This window comes from Bufo bufo, chromosome 3, assembly GCF_905171765.1.
Source record: "Bufo bufo chromosome 3, aBufBuf1.1, whole genome shotgun sequence".
NCBI lineage: Eukaryota > Metazoa > Chordata > Amphibia > Anura > Bufonidae > Bufo > Bufo bufo.
In genome coordinates this window covers 666,177,522-666,192,684 of record NC_053391.1, presented here as the reverse complement: position 1 = coordinate 666,192,684, position 15,163 = coordinate 666,177,522, and positions in this window count along the sequence as shown.

Sequence of the window (15,163 nt, the reverse complement as noted above, 5' to 3'; positions counted from 1 at the left end):
AGAGGTAACAAAGTGGCTTTTAGCTCCACTGACGCTGAATCCTCTGATTCTGCCCCAGAATCATCTGTGTTATTTTCTGCTAATCATTCGGGCACTGCACATGACACCAATTCCAAAGCAAATGCCGTTACAAAGCCGGCAAAAAACGCCGTGCAGGGCGGAAGCATGCAAGGAGGAGGTCGCTATCCGTCACGCCAAAGAAAGACTTAAATAACATTCAAGTCATTAACCTATCAGCTAAGGTCTTCTCACAATTGCAAATCAATGTACTCGCCAAAGGTTTATCTTTTTCTCCCACGGTGCACTTTGATGTATATCGCACCTTACTTGATGTCAACCGCTTTGCACGCAATCTTACCATTAAAAAACACTTTTCTGATATAGATAATGTTGGTATAGGTTCTGCAGAGGCTGATACTACTCAGTCAAATTTTTCTGTTGATCAGATGTCTTCCTTTTCCTTCTAGGAATTATCACACATTGCCTCTATGCAGACTATGCGTTTTCTCTCTGGGATTGATCCAGAGCGGCAGGTGCACAGTGATTTTGCGAATAATTTTCGCACCTATAACAGAGACTTTTATCCCATTCAGTCACGCACCCCCGCTCTTGATCAATTCCAGGATAATGTAGAACGTGATTTGGTTGAACTTGATAGGGTGTCTCAGAATAGGGATACAAATGACAGCAAAAATAATCTCATGGCCAGTGAACGCAGAGCGTTAAAAGAACTGAAGAGTATGTCTGACATAATTGTGAGAAAGGCTGATAAGGGGGGAGCGGTGGTCATCTTGGATAGACTCGTGTATGCCGCACAACATGAGCTTATGCTCTCTGATTCCGCCACCTATACCGAGTTGAAACAGGATCCCACCGCTCCTTTCCAAACCCTTTTGAGGAGTATCTTGGAGGAGGGACTGGATAGTGGATACTTGGACCAAAAACAATTTGACTATATTTTTGTCCCTCATCCAGTGGTCCCCATCTTCCATTCCCTCCCCAAGATACACAAAGAGGGATTCCCCCCCCCCCCCCTATGCGCCCTATAGTTTCGGGTATTGGGTCTTTCTCAGAGAATCTGTCATCCTGGGTGGACAGTATGCTGCAGCCACTGGTACAGTGTATTCCTGGTTTCCTGAAGGACACTGCCTCGGTCTTACAGGCCTTCCATTCCTTCCAGTGGTCCTCTGATCTTTCTTGGATCTCTGCTGATGTCGCTTCTCTGTACACGGCTATCCCCCAGGATCTCGCCATCATCTCCTTGGGTTGGTTTTTGAGTCTTTATTCCAATTTCTCATTACCCTTCAGAGATTTCCTCTGCAAAGTTGTATTATTTCTTATGCAGCACAATTATTTTATGTTTAATGGGAGGTTTTTTCTCCAATGCAGAGGAGTCTCTATGGGGGCCCGTTTCTCACCATCGCTTGCAAACATTTATATGGCATGGTGGGAACATCATTTTCTATTCTCTGATTCCAACCCATGGAGTGGATCCGTCCGGTGGTACGGTCGCTACATCGATGACCTGCTCTTTGTTTGGTCAGGCGATGTGGCGGCCGTACCATCATTCGGATCCTTCCTCAATGCTAATAATTGTAATCTACGTTTTTCTTTAAATTCGCATAAAACCCTAATATCCTTTTTGGATTTGTGTTTGGTGGGAGACGTGGGGGATGGCCGGGTGCAGAGTCGCACGTATAGAAAAGAAACCGCAGGAAATACCATCCTACATGCGGGATCCTGTCATCCTGCACATACTGTCCACAACATCCCTAGGGGTGAATATATTCGCGCTTTGCGCAATTGCTCCTCCAGTGAAACCTGTACTGAAGAAATGAATACTGTCACCACCCGTCTCCTAGCCAGGAATTATTCCAGTAGACTTTTAAACCGATCCAAGAATATGGTTTCCACTATGTCTCGGGATAATCTAATCTTTCCAAACAAAAAGCCCAAACTTGGTCATAAAGAGAAGCAAGTTATTTTTTCTACGAGCTATAGCTGTGAATACTCACAAATATGTAACATTGTCAAAAGACATTTTCATCTTCTCAAATATGACCAAGTCTGGGGTGATGTTGTAAAAAGCGGTGTTAAATGTGTTGCCCGACGTGCTGCTACTTTAGCCAATATGGTGAGCCCCTCTCTTTACCAGGATAAACCTGGGTCCCAGCCCACCTGGATGAGACATATAGGTCATTTTAAATGTGGACATAAAAAATGTACATGTTGCTCACATATGAGGATGGGCTCGCATATTCTGTCTACAAGCAATCACACTACTCACACTATTCAGCAATACATTAATTGCAACACCACATATGTGGTATATTGCATAACATGTTCTCTGTGTAATCTACAGTACGTCGGGTGCACATCAAACTGCTTAAAAGTCTGAATTTGCCATCATATCTCTGATGTACCCCATGCTAAAATAAAAAATGTTTCTGCCGCAAGTATGCATTTTGCTGCGGTTCATAATGGTAATACAGATAGCATGTCAGTACAAGGAGTGGAGAGGGTTAACAGACCAAGCAGAGGCGGTGATCACAAGAAAAAGCTGCTCAATCGCGAGTGCTTTTGGATTTTCAAATTAGGCTCACGGATACCGTCAGGATTGAACAGGCGTCATGATATTATCCTACATTACTAATATTTTTACTTCCTTTTTTTATTATTGTAATTTGTAAATTTTATCTTACTTTCTATGTCTTTTGGCATGTTGTAATTGTTATGCACTTTACTTGTGGAGGATGTCATCAGGAGGTGTGTCCTGTACCTGATTGTGATCACCTGTTCTCAGTGGTTCACTATTTAGTCTCGACTTCACCTCCTACTGATGCACATCATGACTAAGGATCCACATCTATAGTGATCCGAAACCGGTCGATTTTCTGCATTGCTGTATGTTGGTTTTTATCTGAACGGGATTAAATAAAGCCTCAAGTATTTTTCAGTGAAGCTGGACCGTCTTTCTTTCTATTGGGTAATCCTGTACCGAGCCTCCTGGCCGGATTGGCTGTCAGGTGGGGGGCGTGTCTAGCGGGGCAGGGTTTCACCCTGTAAATCTTGGCGTTCTGGGAGCCGCTTTGCGGCCATTACAGCGCCAATTTGTTTGCACACCAGCACGCTGAGCCTCAACCTAGAGGTGGTCAGCTTAGGCAGGAAAGTAGATTACAGTGACAACACCGTACCTCACACTAGAGGAATTCGGTGTTAGGCAGGTCACTCTACTGCTGATTAGTGTTCATAGCCTCGGTCAAACACCTATGTCAGAGGCTTTGGGCTGTATTACTCGTGGTGCACGTTGCTCCTGATGAAATGCATGTTTAATGCATGGAAACGCGTAGAGCATTGACCACCAAGGAAAGTGTCAGGGCAATCGTTGCTCCAGATACATCAATTGGAGCTAAGGGTGTTGCCCTCCCACAGTCCTGCACCTGTACTATGCTAGTGCAGTGAATGTCTGCGCGCTGACATTCGCTGTTAGGAGTGATACCTGGTGTCCTGCTGGGACCAGTTATCCACCTAGATAGTACCTTCACCCAGGTCACACCACTTGGAACCTGTGGTGTCTTAGTCCCCTTAGTGTTGGTGGTTTTAGTTTGTGAGATCCACCTTATATCCCGAGTTGGCTCCATTGCCATCTATGTGGTTGCTATAAGGGTGGTCCCATAAATCAGTGAAGATTTGTTGCTGCTTTCCGCAGTGACGGGCAGATACCCCTATATTTTAACAAAATAATTTAATAAAGCATTCGTTATTTTGTTTTAGCGTCCTACCCCCACATACATTTGTTTGATTGTGTAAAAGGACGCACACCCATTACACCAATTTCAGTTTTTTTGTTTAAGACCTGCAACCCAGCCGCAAATAACCATATCTTATTCCTAGACCTCAGACCCGTTTTATTTGCGCTTGAGATCAGCTTCATTTTGTTTGTTGCTTTTTATTTTTAGTACTACTTTGAATAAAAGTAAAGTTTTATTTCATTAAGAGATCCCAGCTTTGGAGTACTGTATTTAGTTAGTTCTCCCTGGGCATACAAGTTTGTTTTACATGTCACTTGACCCCATTATACATCAGTAGTTTCTTTTATCATTCTTGGCAGGATTCCTTTCCAATGAGCCTAACTTTGAAACTTGGGCCTCTGAAGCCATAGGGGTGCTTTCTGAAAGTGATTATATACAACCAACCATAACCACTAGTATTAAAAATTTGTTTAAGGAACTTACATGAGCCTATAAGGACCTAATAGGTGCCTGGTGGGAGATTCAGTCCTTAGAACACTACTTAAAGGAAAACATTGTCCCCAGGGGATTAAGAATAGTGTTGGGCACAAATATTCGAATAGCGAATATTAATCGCGAATATCGGCACTTTGAAAATTCGCACATATTTAGAATATAGTGCTATATATTCGTAATTTTGAATATTCTAGATTTTTTTTCCCATCAGTAACCTCCCTTCTTGCTTGTGGTCCAATGAGAAGGCTGCAATATCTTTGTCTGAGCTTAGCAACATCCCTAGCAACCAATAGGAAAGTTGCCTACCCCTTACTATATAAGAACCTCCCCAGCAGCCATTTTCTGCAGTTTTAAGAAGTTCTGAGAGAGAGAGCAGTGTCATTGCTGTGCTCTGCTGTCATTACATTAGTTAGTTAGATAGCTTATATATATAATACAGATTGTTAGTGGGAGATAGTCAGTGTAGGTTATATCCTGATATAGTGTAGCTGATAGGTTCTGCTGTCCACACATACATACAAAGTGCTGTGATGTCATAAGTTCACAACAATACTTAGTGCACCAATCACTAATAAGTAGTTAGACCTGCTAAAATGTGAAGTTGCACATATTGCGCCAAAATATTCGCATCATTAGTGCCGATTTGGCAATCGCAAATATATTGGAGCACTCTATCTGCATATAAAGCTATTGTAATGTTCTGCCGTGCCAACCATCTTCTCCAGTCTCAGGAAACGTCTAGCAGCTTGAAAAATTTAGCTATAGTGACCCACGCCTGTATTTCGCACGCATTACGCGAATATTACATTGCCGATTTTTCACGATCAAGAAAATAATCTCGAATTCGCAAATATATGATGAATATTCTACCAAATATTCGCGAAATATTGCAAATTTGAATATTGCCCCTGCAATCTGATTCCAGCAGAAAGAATCAGAAGCTCACATCTTATTAAAAAATGGGAGGAGGAAGCAACAGCCTGCTCTCATACATTTTTGCAACTACTTCTTGATGAAGAAAGATCTTCACTGGAAAATAAACATAAGAGCGTGAATACCCTGAGGGAACAGGCACTTAAATGTAATGTATACACAGTTCCAAAAGAAAGAGTAACAACTGCAGAGTACCCTAGAACGATTCCAATATTCCATCAGAGATCGCAAACACCAACAGTTTGTGAGAGACTCTATGGAATTTATAAAGAATGGGGCATACTCTCTTCTGAATAAATGAAAACAAGAGATCTATACTGCTAGGTTCAGTATAGATCTCTTGTTCAGCGAACCCGAACTATAAAGTTCGGGTCCGTACCGAACTTTGCGAGTTTGGGTACCCAGACCAAAACTTTACCGCAAAAGTTTGGGTGTTTAATAAAGCTTTTGAAAGGCTGCAGGGCAGCCAATCAACAAGCTTTTAAGTTGTGGGCACTAACCCTAGTAATGGCATGGCTGTGATTGGCCAGTGCATCATGTGACCTAGCCTCTATACAAGCTGGATCACGTGTAGCACCGCCCATCAGCTCTGAGTAGTGCAGGGACAGGAAGCAGGCAGTTGAAGTGAGGGAGAGTTTTAGGAATGTCATCTGGCTATTTATTCTGTGGGTGACCTATAGTGATTTTTTGTGGGCACAATGCACCATATTTGTACCCTTGACACAAAAATATAATAGTTAATCCGTCTGTTAGTTTGATGGGTGACATAAACCCATTTTTGGTGTGAGGTACACCTGCACTGCATAGATGACAGGGAAATTAATATAGTTAATCCGTCTGTTAGTTCGGTGGGTGACCTCAAAGAATGTGGAGAGCATCAAATAAGGGACGTGGCCCTGGTCGTGGTGCTGCTGATGTTGGTGGAGCTCCTGTTGCAGGGAGAGGACGTGGTCGATCTGTGCCAGTAGGCGACAGGACGTTCAGCGTAATTTTGTAGGCCCGAATACTGGTGTACGAATGATGAGGCCAGAACAAGTAGAGGCGGTAGTAGATTGGATGGCTGACAGTGCTTACAGTTCCTTCACATTGTCTCCCACCCGGTCACCTGCTGAAAGCGCAGAGTTGGCTTCTGTAGCCTATGGGCATCTGTCTTTCACCTCACCCCCTTGCAAATCAGCCAAGCAGTCTGAGCCCCAAGTCATACAGCAGTCTCGAATGCTTTTTGATGACTGCTGGCGGGGTTTCCGTGGGCCATCCACCTAGCCCTGCCCCAGAAGTGGAAGAGATTGAGTGCACTGATGCCCAACCACTTATGTTTCAGGATGTGGACATGGGAGGACCACCGCAGCACGTCTCTGATGATGATGACAAAACACAGGTGCCAACTTCTGCGGCTTTCTGCAGTGTGCAGACCGGCAAGGAGGGCAGGGGTGAAGAGTGGGTGGAAGATGATGTGGAGGATGATGAGGTCCTAGACCCCACACGGACTCAAGGTCATGCGAGTGACGTGTGCAGTTCGGAAGAAGAGGTGGTGGTCACACAGCGCCAGCCGCACAGCAAAAAAGGGAGCAGGGTGCAAAAGCGGAGTGACCGTCCCCTAGCCAGTATGCCTGCTACTGCCCACCGCACTCAGGGACTGAGCAGACCAAAGCCAGCTCCAAGGAGTTCCCTGGCATGGCAGTTCTTCAGACAACGTGCTGACGACAAGACGCAAGTGGTTTGCACGCTGTGCAATCAGAGCCTGAAGCGAGGCATAAATGTTCTAAACCTGAGCACCACCTGCATGACCAGGCATCTAAATGCAAAGCACAAGCTGCAGTGGAGTACACACCTGAAAAATCACAAAAGATCTCAGGCTCCTTTTGCTCCCTCTTCTGCTGCGGTCTCGGCCTCTTTCTCCCCTTCTTGAGTGACAGTGGCACCTGCCACCCCGCAAACATAGGATAGAAACATAGAATGTGTCGGCAGATAAGAACCATTTAGCCCATCTAGTCTGCCCAATAGGATGTGGCAGCAACACCACCACTCCATCATCGTCACCCAGCATCTCCACGTTATCCCATGGAAGCGTTCAGATGTCCATCCCCCAAACTCTGGAGTGAAAGAGGAAGTACCCCCCTACCCACCCGCGATCCCTTGTCCTAAATGCCAGCATTCAAAATTCCTGGCCTTTGAAATGCTGTCATTCTGTCTGCTGGAGACAGAGACTTTTAAAAACCTTATGGCAGTGGCTTTCCCACAGTACGTGGTTCCAAGCTGCCACTACTTTTCCAGGCGAGCAATCCCTTCCCTGCACAACCGAGTGGCGGACAAATCAGGTGTGCACTGCTCAACGCCATCTGTGGCAAGGTCAACATAACTACCGAAATGTGGACTAGTAAGCACGGGCAGGAACGTTATATTTCCCTAACTGCACACTGGCTAAATGCAGTGGCGGCTGGGCCTGAGGCGAATGTCAGTTTGATGCATGTCCTACTGCCACTGAGGATTGCAGGACATTTCTCGTTGCCTCCTCCTCCTATTCCGCTTCCTACTCTACTGCTTTCTCATCCGATCAGCGTAACACCTGCACCACCAACTTCAGCACAGCCAGGGGTAAACGACAGCAGGCTGTTTTAAAACTAATCTGTTTGGGAGAAAAACCCCATACCGCGCAGACCGATGAGTACTTGGTGCCACTGAGCCTCAAGCCTGGCCTGGTGGTGTGCGATAATGGGCGAAATCTCGTAGAAGCTCTGTAAAAAATCTCCGTAGCCGGTTTGATGCACATCTGTTGCCTGGCGCATGTGCTCAATTTGGTGTTGCAGAGGTTCCTGAAAAATTACCCCGATATGTGACAGCTGCTGCAGAAAGTGCGGGCCGTCTATGTGCGCTTTCAGCGTTCTCACCCTGCTGCTGCTCGCCTGTCTGCGCTGCAGCGCAACTTCAGCCTTCCTGCTCACCGCCTCATATGCGACGTACCCACAAGGTGGAACTCCACCTTGCACATGCTGGAGAGACTGTGCGTGCAGCAGCAGGTGATAGTGGAGTTTGGAACAGCACCACTTCACTACCAACGAGTGGGCCTCCATGCGGGACGTGTGTGCCGTGTTTTGAGTACCCCACCAACATGGCCAGTGTCGATGACGCCGTTCTCAGTGTTACTATCCCACTTCTATGTCTTCTTTAAAAAACACTTTGGGCGATGATGGAAGAGGATGTGGCACAGGAGGAAGAGGAGGAGGAAGAAGAATAATTTCCACGGTTATCAGACCAGTCAATCACAAGTGGCTCGGAGGGTGGGTTCCTGCACCAACAGAGGCTAGATACCCAACTGTCCAGCCAGGGCACAGGTCTGGAGGATGAGGATGATGATGAGGAACCGTGTTCACAGCAGGTTGGCACCCAAAGCAGCTTATGGGCATCAATGGAGCGTGGCTGGGGGGATACAGAGGATACAGACGATACACCTCCCACCGAGGACAGCTTGTCGGTGCCTCTGGGCAACCTGGCATACATGAGCAACTACATGCTGCAATGCCTGCGCAATGACCGCCGAGATGCCCACATTCTAACCAGTGCTGATTACTGGGTGGCCACCCTGCTGGATCCCCACTACAAGGACAACATACTGCCCTTAATTCCATCACTGGAGCGTGATCGGAAGATGCGCGAGTACAAGCGCATGCTGGTAGACGCGCTGCTGATGGCATTCCCACCTGACAGCAGGGGCTCAGTGGAAGCACAAGGTGAAGGCAGAGGAGGGAGAAGTCACCAACGCAGCTGGGGCACTGCCAGCACCTCAGAAGGCAGGGTTAGCATGGCCGAAATGTGGAAAAGCTTTGTCAGCACGCCACAACAACCAGCACCACCAGCTGATATGGAACGTCTTAGCAGGAGGCAGCATTTCACCAACATGGTGGAGCAGTATGTGTGCACACGCCTACACGTACTGAATGACGGGTCTGCCCCCTTCAACTTCTAGGTCTCCAAATTGGGCACATGGCCTGAGCTTGCCCTTTACGCTTAGGAGGTGCTGACCTGCCCTGCAGCCAGTGTATTGTCTGAACGTGTGTTTAGCACGGCAGGGGGCGTCATCACAGACAAGCGCAGCCGCCTGTCCACATCCAATGTGGACAAGCTAACGTTCATTAAAATGAACCAGGCATGGATCCTCAACAGAGGGAACAGACATGTCAAGGATAAAGATATAGGGGAAAGAGGAAAGGGAAAACGATTTACCTTTTCATTTAAATATAGCCCGATGGCCGACATTATTCGCAAGGCAATATTAAAAAATTGGGACATCATGAGGAAAGATATTCATCTTCAGGAATACACTTCTGCTAAACCTATCATCGCATTTAGAAGGAGTCATACATTAAGGGATCGCCTGGTAAGGAGTAGGTTGTTTATCCCTCAGGGCCGCACCGCCTAATCACCACAGGCGGCGCGGCCCTGGATGTAATTGCGGCAGCGGTGGGGCGGCAGTAGAAGATGAGCACTTCCATGCTCATCTCCATATTCATCTGTATCGCAGTCCTCAGGACAGCGATACAGATGCCTGTGCTGTGGGGGATTACAAGTTGTCCCCGGACTGTATGTCAGCCCTCAACGTGGGGTTGGGATACAGTCTGGTAGAACAATTCGATCCGGTGGGCTTTGAGGTGGACCTGCATAAGGCAGTACGAAAACTCCACTTAAAATGTTTAAAGATCCACCACTTTATCAACGACCCCCTAAACAGGGAGAGATCCCAGCCCACACTGACCATTTAGGGTTTGATATCACCGATCCCTTTAACGCAGAGGAAGTTAGCTGTCTAGAATTACTTACCAGCATCGACCTACAGGAGACAGAGGATAGGGCTGTTGATAAAGACGTATTTACAGGAGGCGTTGGGTCCACTTTCATTCCCCCATGCCGGCTGGCAGTGGCATCGACATCTTCCAGAAGTGTGTGATGAGGGATGTAAAAGCCTTCATCTATCCCGCTACTCATGAAAATATCACTCCCCAGGAGAAAGCCGCTTTGAAGTGGCTGGGCAGTTTAGAGGATGTTGTAGTCAAGCCAGCCGACAAGGGGGGCAATGTGGTTCTACTAACTAAGCAGTATTACATGAGTGAGGCACATAGACAGCTTGATGACACAGTCACCTATGAGAATTTAGGGAAGGACCCCTTAATAGGCCTGTTGTCTCAGCTAAAGGGGTTAGTCTCTAAATATATAGCTGCTGATTTTTTACCATCTAGTATGTTTGAGAAATTGATACCACAATATCCCAGTAAGCCGGCCTGGTATTTTGTTCCCAAAACACACAAGTCTATCACAGCCCCACCGGGTCGCCCCATTGTGGCAAGTATAGGCTCGCTCACTGAACCCCTTTCCCAATATGTGGACTGGTTGCTCAGACCCCTTTTGTCTAGAGCTCCAACGTATCTTAGCGACACGGGCGATTTCCTTCGGGCAATCAACTGTGCTCATAGAGGCCGGGGAGGACGGCATTCACACTAGCGGCTATTGCAAGCCTACGGCCACAAATTCCCTCTTGCATCACAGGAGCTTTCACCCAATCAACGTTAAAAAATCTATACCCTATGGCCAGTTCATGCGGCTGAAATGAAAAAATAACACTGAGGAGGGATACAGTAGACAGTCAGAAGAACTACGAGGTAGACTATTAAACAGGGGATACAAAGAAAAAGATGTATATAGCCAGAAAAAAAGCCATTTCCCATACCCAACAAGAGTTATTAGGTAACGAAAAGAAACACACTCCCAAAGAGATGGAGAGATTCGTCTTCACATTCAAATACAGCCCCGCAGCAAATCTCATAAAACGGGCCATCTGCAATAATTTGGACATTTTGAAAAACGAAGAGGGTTTGGAGACAGTGGCAAATAATAGGCAACTTATAGCCTTCAAAAAATGTCCCACAATAAAAGACCAAATTGTAAGGAGTAGGTTCAAGAATAAGGCAACCGGCAATTGGCTGTCATCAAGGAGACCCAAGGGCAATTTCAAGTGTGGGAATTGCTCCTTCAGCTACTATAACAGTCAAAAAAAATTATCTATCTTTTGGGGGTGGTCTCGCACCCCGTTACCCAATTTATCACTTGCAGGAGTAATTATGTAGTTTACTTGGTCACTTGCCAATGTGGAGCCTTCTATATAGGCAAAACTATTTGCCCCCTTTTTGAGAGATTTAGGGAACACCTAAATTCTCTCAAAACAGGAAAAGGTTGCACTAGGTTCATTGAGCATGTATGTAATGAACATGGAGGCAATCCACAGTGCCTCTCTTTTGCGGGGATAGAGCAGGTGCCAATTAGGTCCTGAGGTGGGGACAGGCACCGGGCACTCCTGCAGAGAGAATCCGCGTGGATTATAAGAGCAGACCTCAGCTGTGTCTTACCGCACCATATGCTCCAGCCCGAAGTGCCTTTCTTTTCAATTTTTATACGAATAAAGGACCATCCATCAACGCTGGTGAGTGCCGCCTGTTCTATTATCTTCATTATTTGCATATTTACACTATAGAGGCTGTGCACCACCGACAGTGTTAAAGGGACAGGTGCTGGGGACCGGGTAATTACTATATATGTGACGTCTGGCAGTGCCGCCTATCTCTCTGTTTCTCATACCCCTGCAAAACTCAAAATTACCCTGATTCTACAGGGTAATTCTACATATAGAAACCCCCCCTATATGTGTTCAAAAACTGATGTATGGGCACACAGCAGGCTTCAGAGTGGAAGGAGCACCATATGGCTGTTGGAGAGCGGATTTAGCTGGAATGGTAATTGGGAGCTATGTTGCAAATGAAGACACCTTGAGGTGACCCTACAGTGGAAACCCTAGAAAGTGACCCCATTTTGGAAACTACACCCCTCAAGGAATCTTTCAAGGTGAGTAGTGATCACTTTGACCTCAAAGCTGTTTCCTAGAATTAGGAAACACTTGGCAGTGAAAATAAAAAATGTTCTAGAAAAAGTTACTCTACACCCACATTTTTCAATTTCTCAAAGGGTAACAGGACAAAAGGCACCTCACATTTTGTTCCTCTTTTTCTCCCCCGAATACAGGAACACCCCATATGTGCTCAAAACTGATGTATGGTCGCCAAGCAGGCTTCAGAGTGGAAGGAGCACCATATGGTTTTGGAGAGCAGATTTAGCTGGAATGGTAATTGGGAGCTACGTCGCATATGAAGACACCCTGCGGTGGCTCTACAGTGAAAACCCCCCAAAAAGGGACCCTATTTTGGAAACTACACCCCTCAAGGAATATTTCAGGTTGTGTAGTGAGCACTTTGACCTCAAAGGTATTTCCTAGAATTAGAAAACACTTGGCAGTGAAAATGAAAAATTGCACTTTTTTCTAGAAAAAGTTGCTTTCCTTGTCGTCCTACAGCAGCAGCACCCACAGGGATTTCTAATCCTCCTGAAAGCATAGGACAGGAGATGTCAATTAATCAATTCTTCAATCAGATCCTATAAAACTGCCTAACATAGTCCCTCCTATTGTTTTTTTCTGTCCTTCCTGGGAAAGGACTTCCTTCTGGTGAAGGTAGAGATGTTGGGTATTCATTTATTATTTCTCTATTATAGTGTTCCCTTCGTTCGCACTAGAGGGTGAGAGTTAGCAGCCTTAAAGGGGTTATCCCATCTTAGACAATGGGGGCATATCGCTAGGATCCGCGGCTCCGTAGAAATGAATGGAGGGTGGCTGTGCATGCGCAGTGCGCCTTCCTTAAGTTTCTCCGCTCCGTTCGCCTTGTAGGTGCGGGTCCCAGAGATAGAAGCCGCACCTATCAGACAATGGGGGCATATCCTAGCGATATGCCCCCACTGTCTAAGATGGGATAACCCCTTTAAGCATGCTTGTTATTATATTATTATAAGCTGGGATCCTGCCACGCTTCTACAGGTAAAAGTGCTTTACCTTAGACAGCTGATATGGGCGGATCTCCCTCTTGTAGAGTTTTTGAAAGTTGTGTCAGGCTTTCTTGTTGGAGCTTCGGTTCTGTGCAACCAATGCTTTATGAGTCCCAGACTAAGTTTCTTGTTTAGCATTCTGCTGCCATCTAGTGGATAGTATATGTTGTAAATATATATATTGTTAGTACGTTAGCTGGCGGTTTGGTCCAGCTATTAGGGGTATTAGTCACAATGGACAGACTAATCTAAGTCTTGCTCTGCTCTACTGTAGAACAATGTCTCAGGCTTCTGAGGATAGAGGTTCCACTGCAAGAAAGTCTGCTGGGAAACGAAAACACATGTCCTGCAGATCATGTGACACCCCCCTGCCAGATGGCAGTGAGTTTTACTTCTGGTCAGGGGCGGCGTCAACCTCATTGGTGCCCAGGCAGCTCTGCCTTTTTGTCTCTTCCCCCTGCCCAGCCTTTCCCTCTGCCCGCCCATCTTCTTACTGTTTCTCTCACCAAGATCCCGCGCCTGCGCCCTGACTCCCTTGGCCGGGGCATGCGCACTGCGATGCCCATTTCTGGTATGGCATCGCAGTAACTTATGCGCATGCGCCGGCTAACGGCGCGAAAACAACACAAAGGAGGCGGTCCATCGGCGCAGGACAAGCGGAGGAAAGCAGATCGAACAGCTGTCAACCCAGACACAGAGGCAAGAGAGGTAATTTTCTCTGTTCGATCCTGTGCAACCACGCTTGGGGGCCTTTTTTGTTGTTGAATATCTGTGATGGCCACTCATTTATTACTGGGGGGGGGGCTGTTTGATACCTGGCACATATGCTTACTAATAAAAATCTTGGGGCAAATAATTTATTATGGAGGAGGGGGTGGGGGAGACCTGGGGGGGGGGCACTCATTTATTACTGGGGGGGGTGTGTGGGGGAAGGGGGGGCGGTGTTTGATACCTGGCACATATGCTGACAAATAATCTTATTGGGGGCCAATCATTTATTATGGAGGGGGGTTGATTGAGACCTGGCACATATATAGAATGATAAGACTTTCTTTAGGGGGGCTACTCATTTATTACTGGGATGGGGGGGTGTTTGATACCTGGCACATATGCTGAAAAATAATACTATTGGGGGCCAATCACTTATTATTGAGACCTGGCACATATAAAGAATAATAAAAATGTCTGTGGTGGCTAATCTTTTATAAATGGGGGGGGGGGGGGGGGGGGGTAGACGTGCCACAAATCAAGATTAATAAAAGTGTCTTTGGGGGCCAATTATTTACTTACGGGGGGGGGGGGTGCCTGGCACATGTATTAAGGCCGATTCATTGGCCTGCATTTGTGGGAGGGGCGCCCTGCCCTATATCTGGCACGCACCTTTCTCCAGAGGGGACGGACGGCAGCAGTGTTCCTGTTACAGCCGGCGGCGTCAGCATCTCCTAGGCGACAGAGCGTCACTTTCGGTCGGCGTTTCCTCCTGCAGTCCGGGGTCCTGTTCCTCCTCGTGCGGCTAAGTAGCTGCTGCCTCAGCGCAGCATCGGCGCGTTAGTCCGGTCGGTGGGGTCGGTCTCTCTAAGGCAGGCATCCTCAAACTGCGGCCCTCCAGCTGTTGCAAAACTACAACTCCCACAATGCCTTCCTGTAGGCTGATACCTGTAGGCTGTTCGGGCATGCTGGGAGTTGTAGTTTTGCAACAGCTGGAGGGCCGCAGTTTGAGGATGCCTGCTCTAAGGTATGAGAGGGACATCCCCACACCGGAACGGCAGTCTGGCAGCACGCCCCGCTCCCACGTGACTCCGTTCCTTCATGTTCTTTCGTCAAGTTTCATTCATCTGCATAGGGTTGTCTTGCAAGGGACCGGTGAGGGGGGGGGAGGGGGCGGTTGTTACGGCTGGGCACATACTCCACGGTGTCCTTATACTTCGCTCTGGTGACATGCTAGGTTACAATGACATCATCTGTGGCCTCCTGAGCTTAGAGACACTGAAGCTATTTGGCAAATCCAGGGAGCTTGGTGAGGTGTCTTCAGTAGTACTATGGCGACAGGTCATATGTGGCTTATA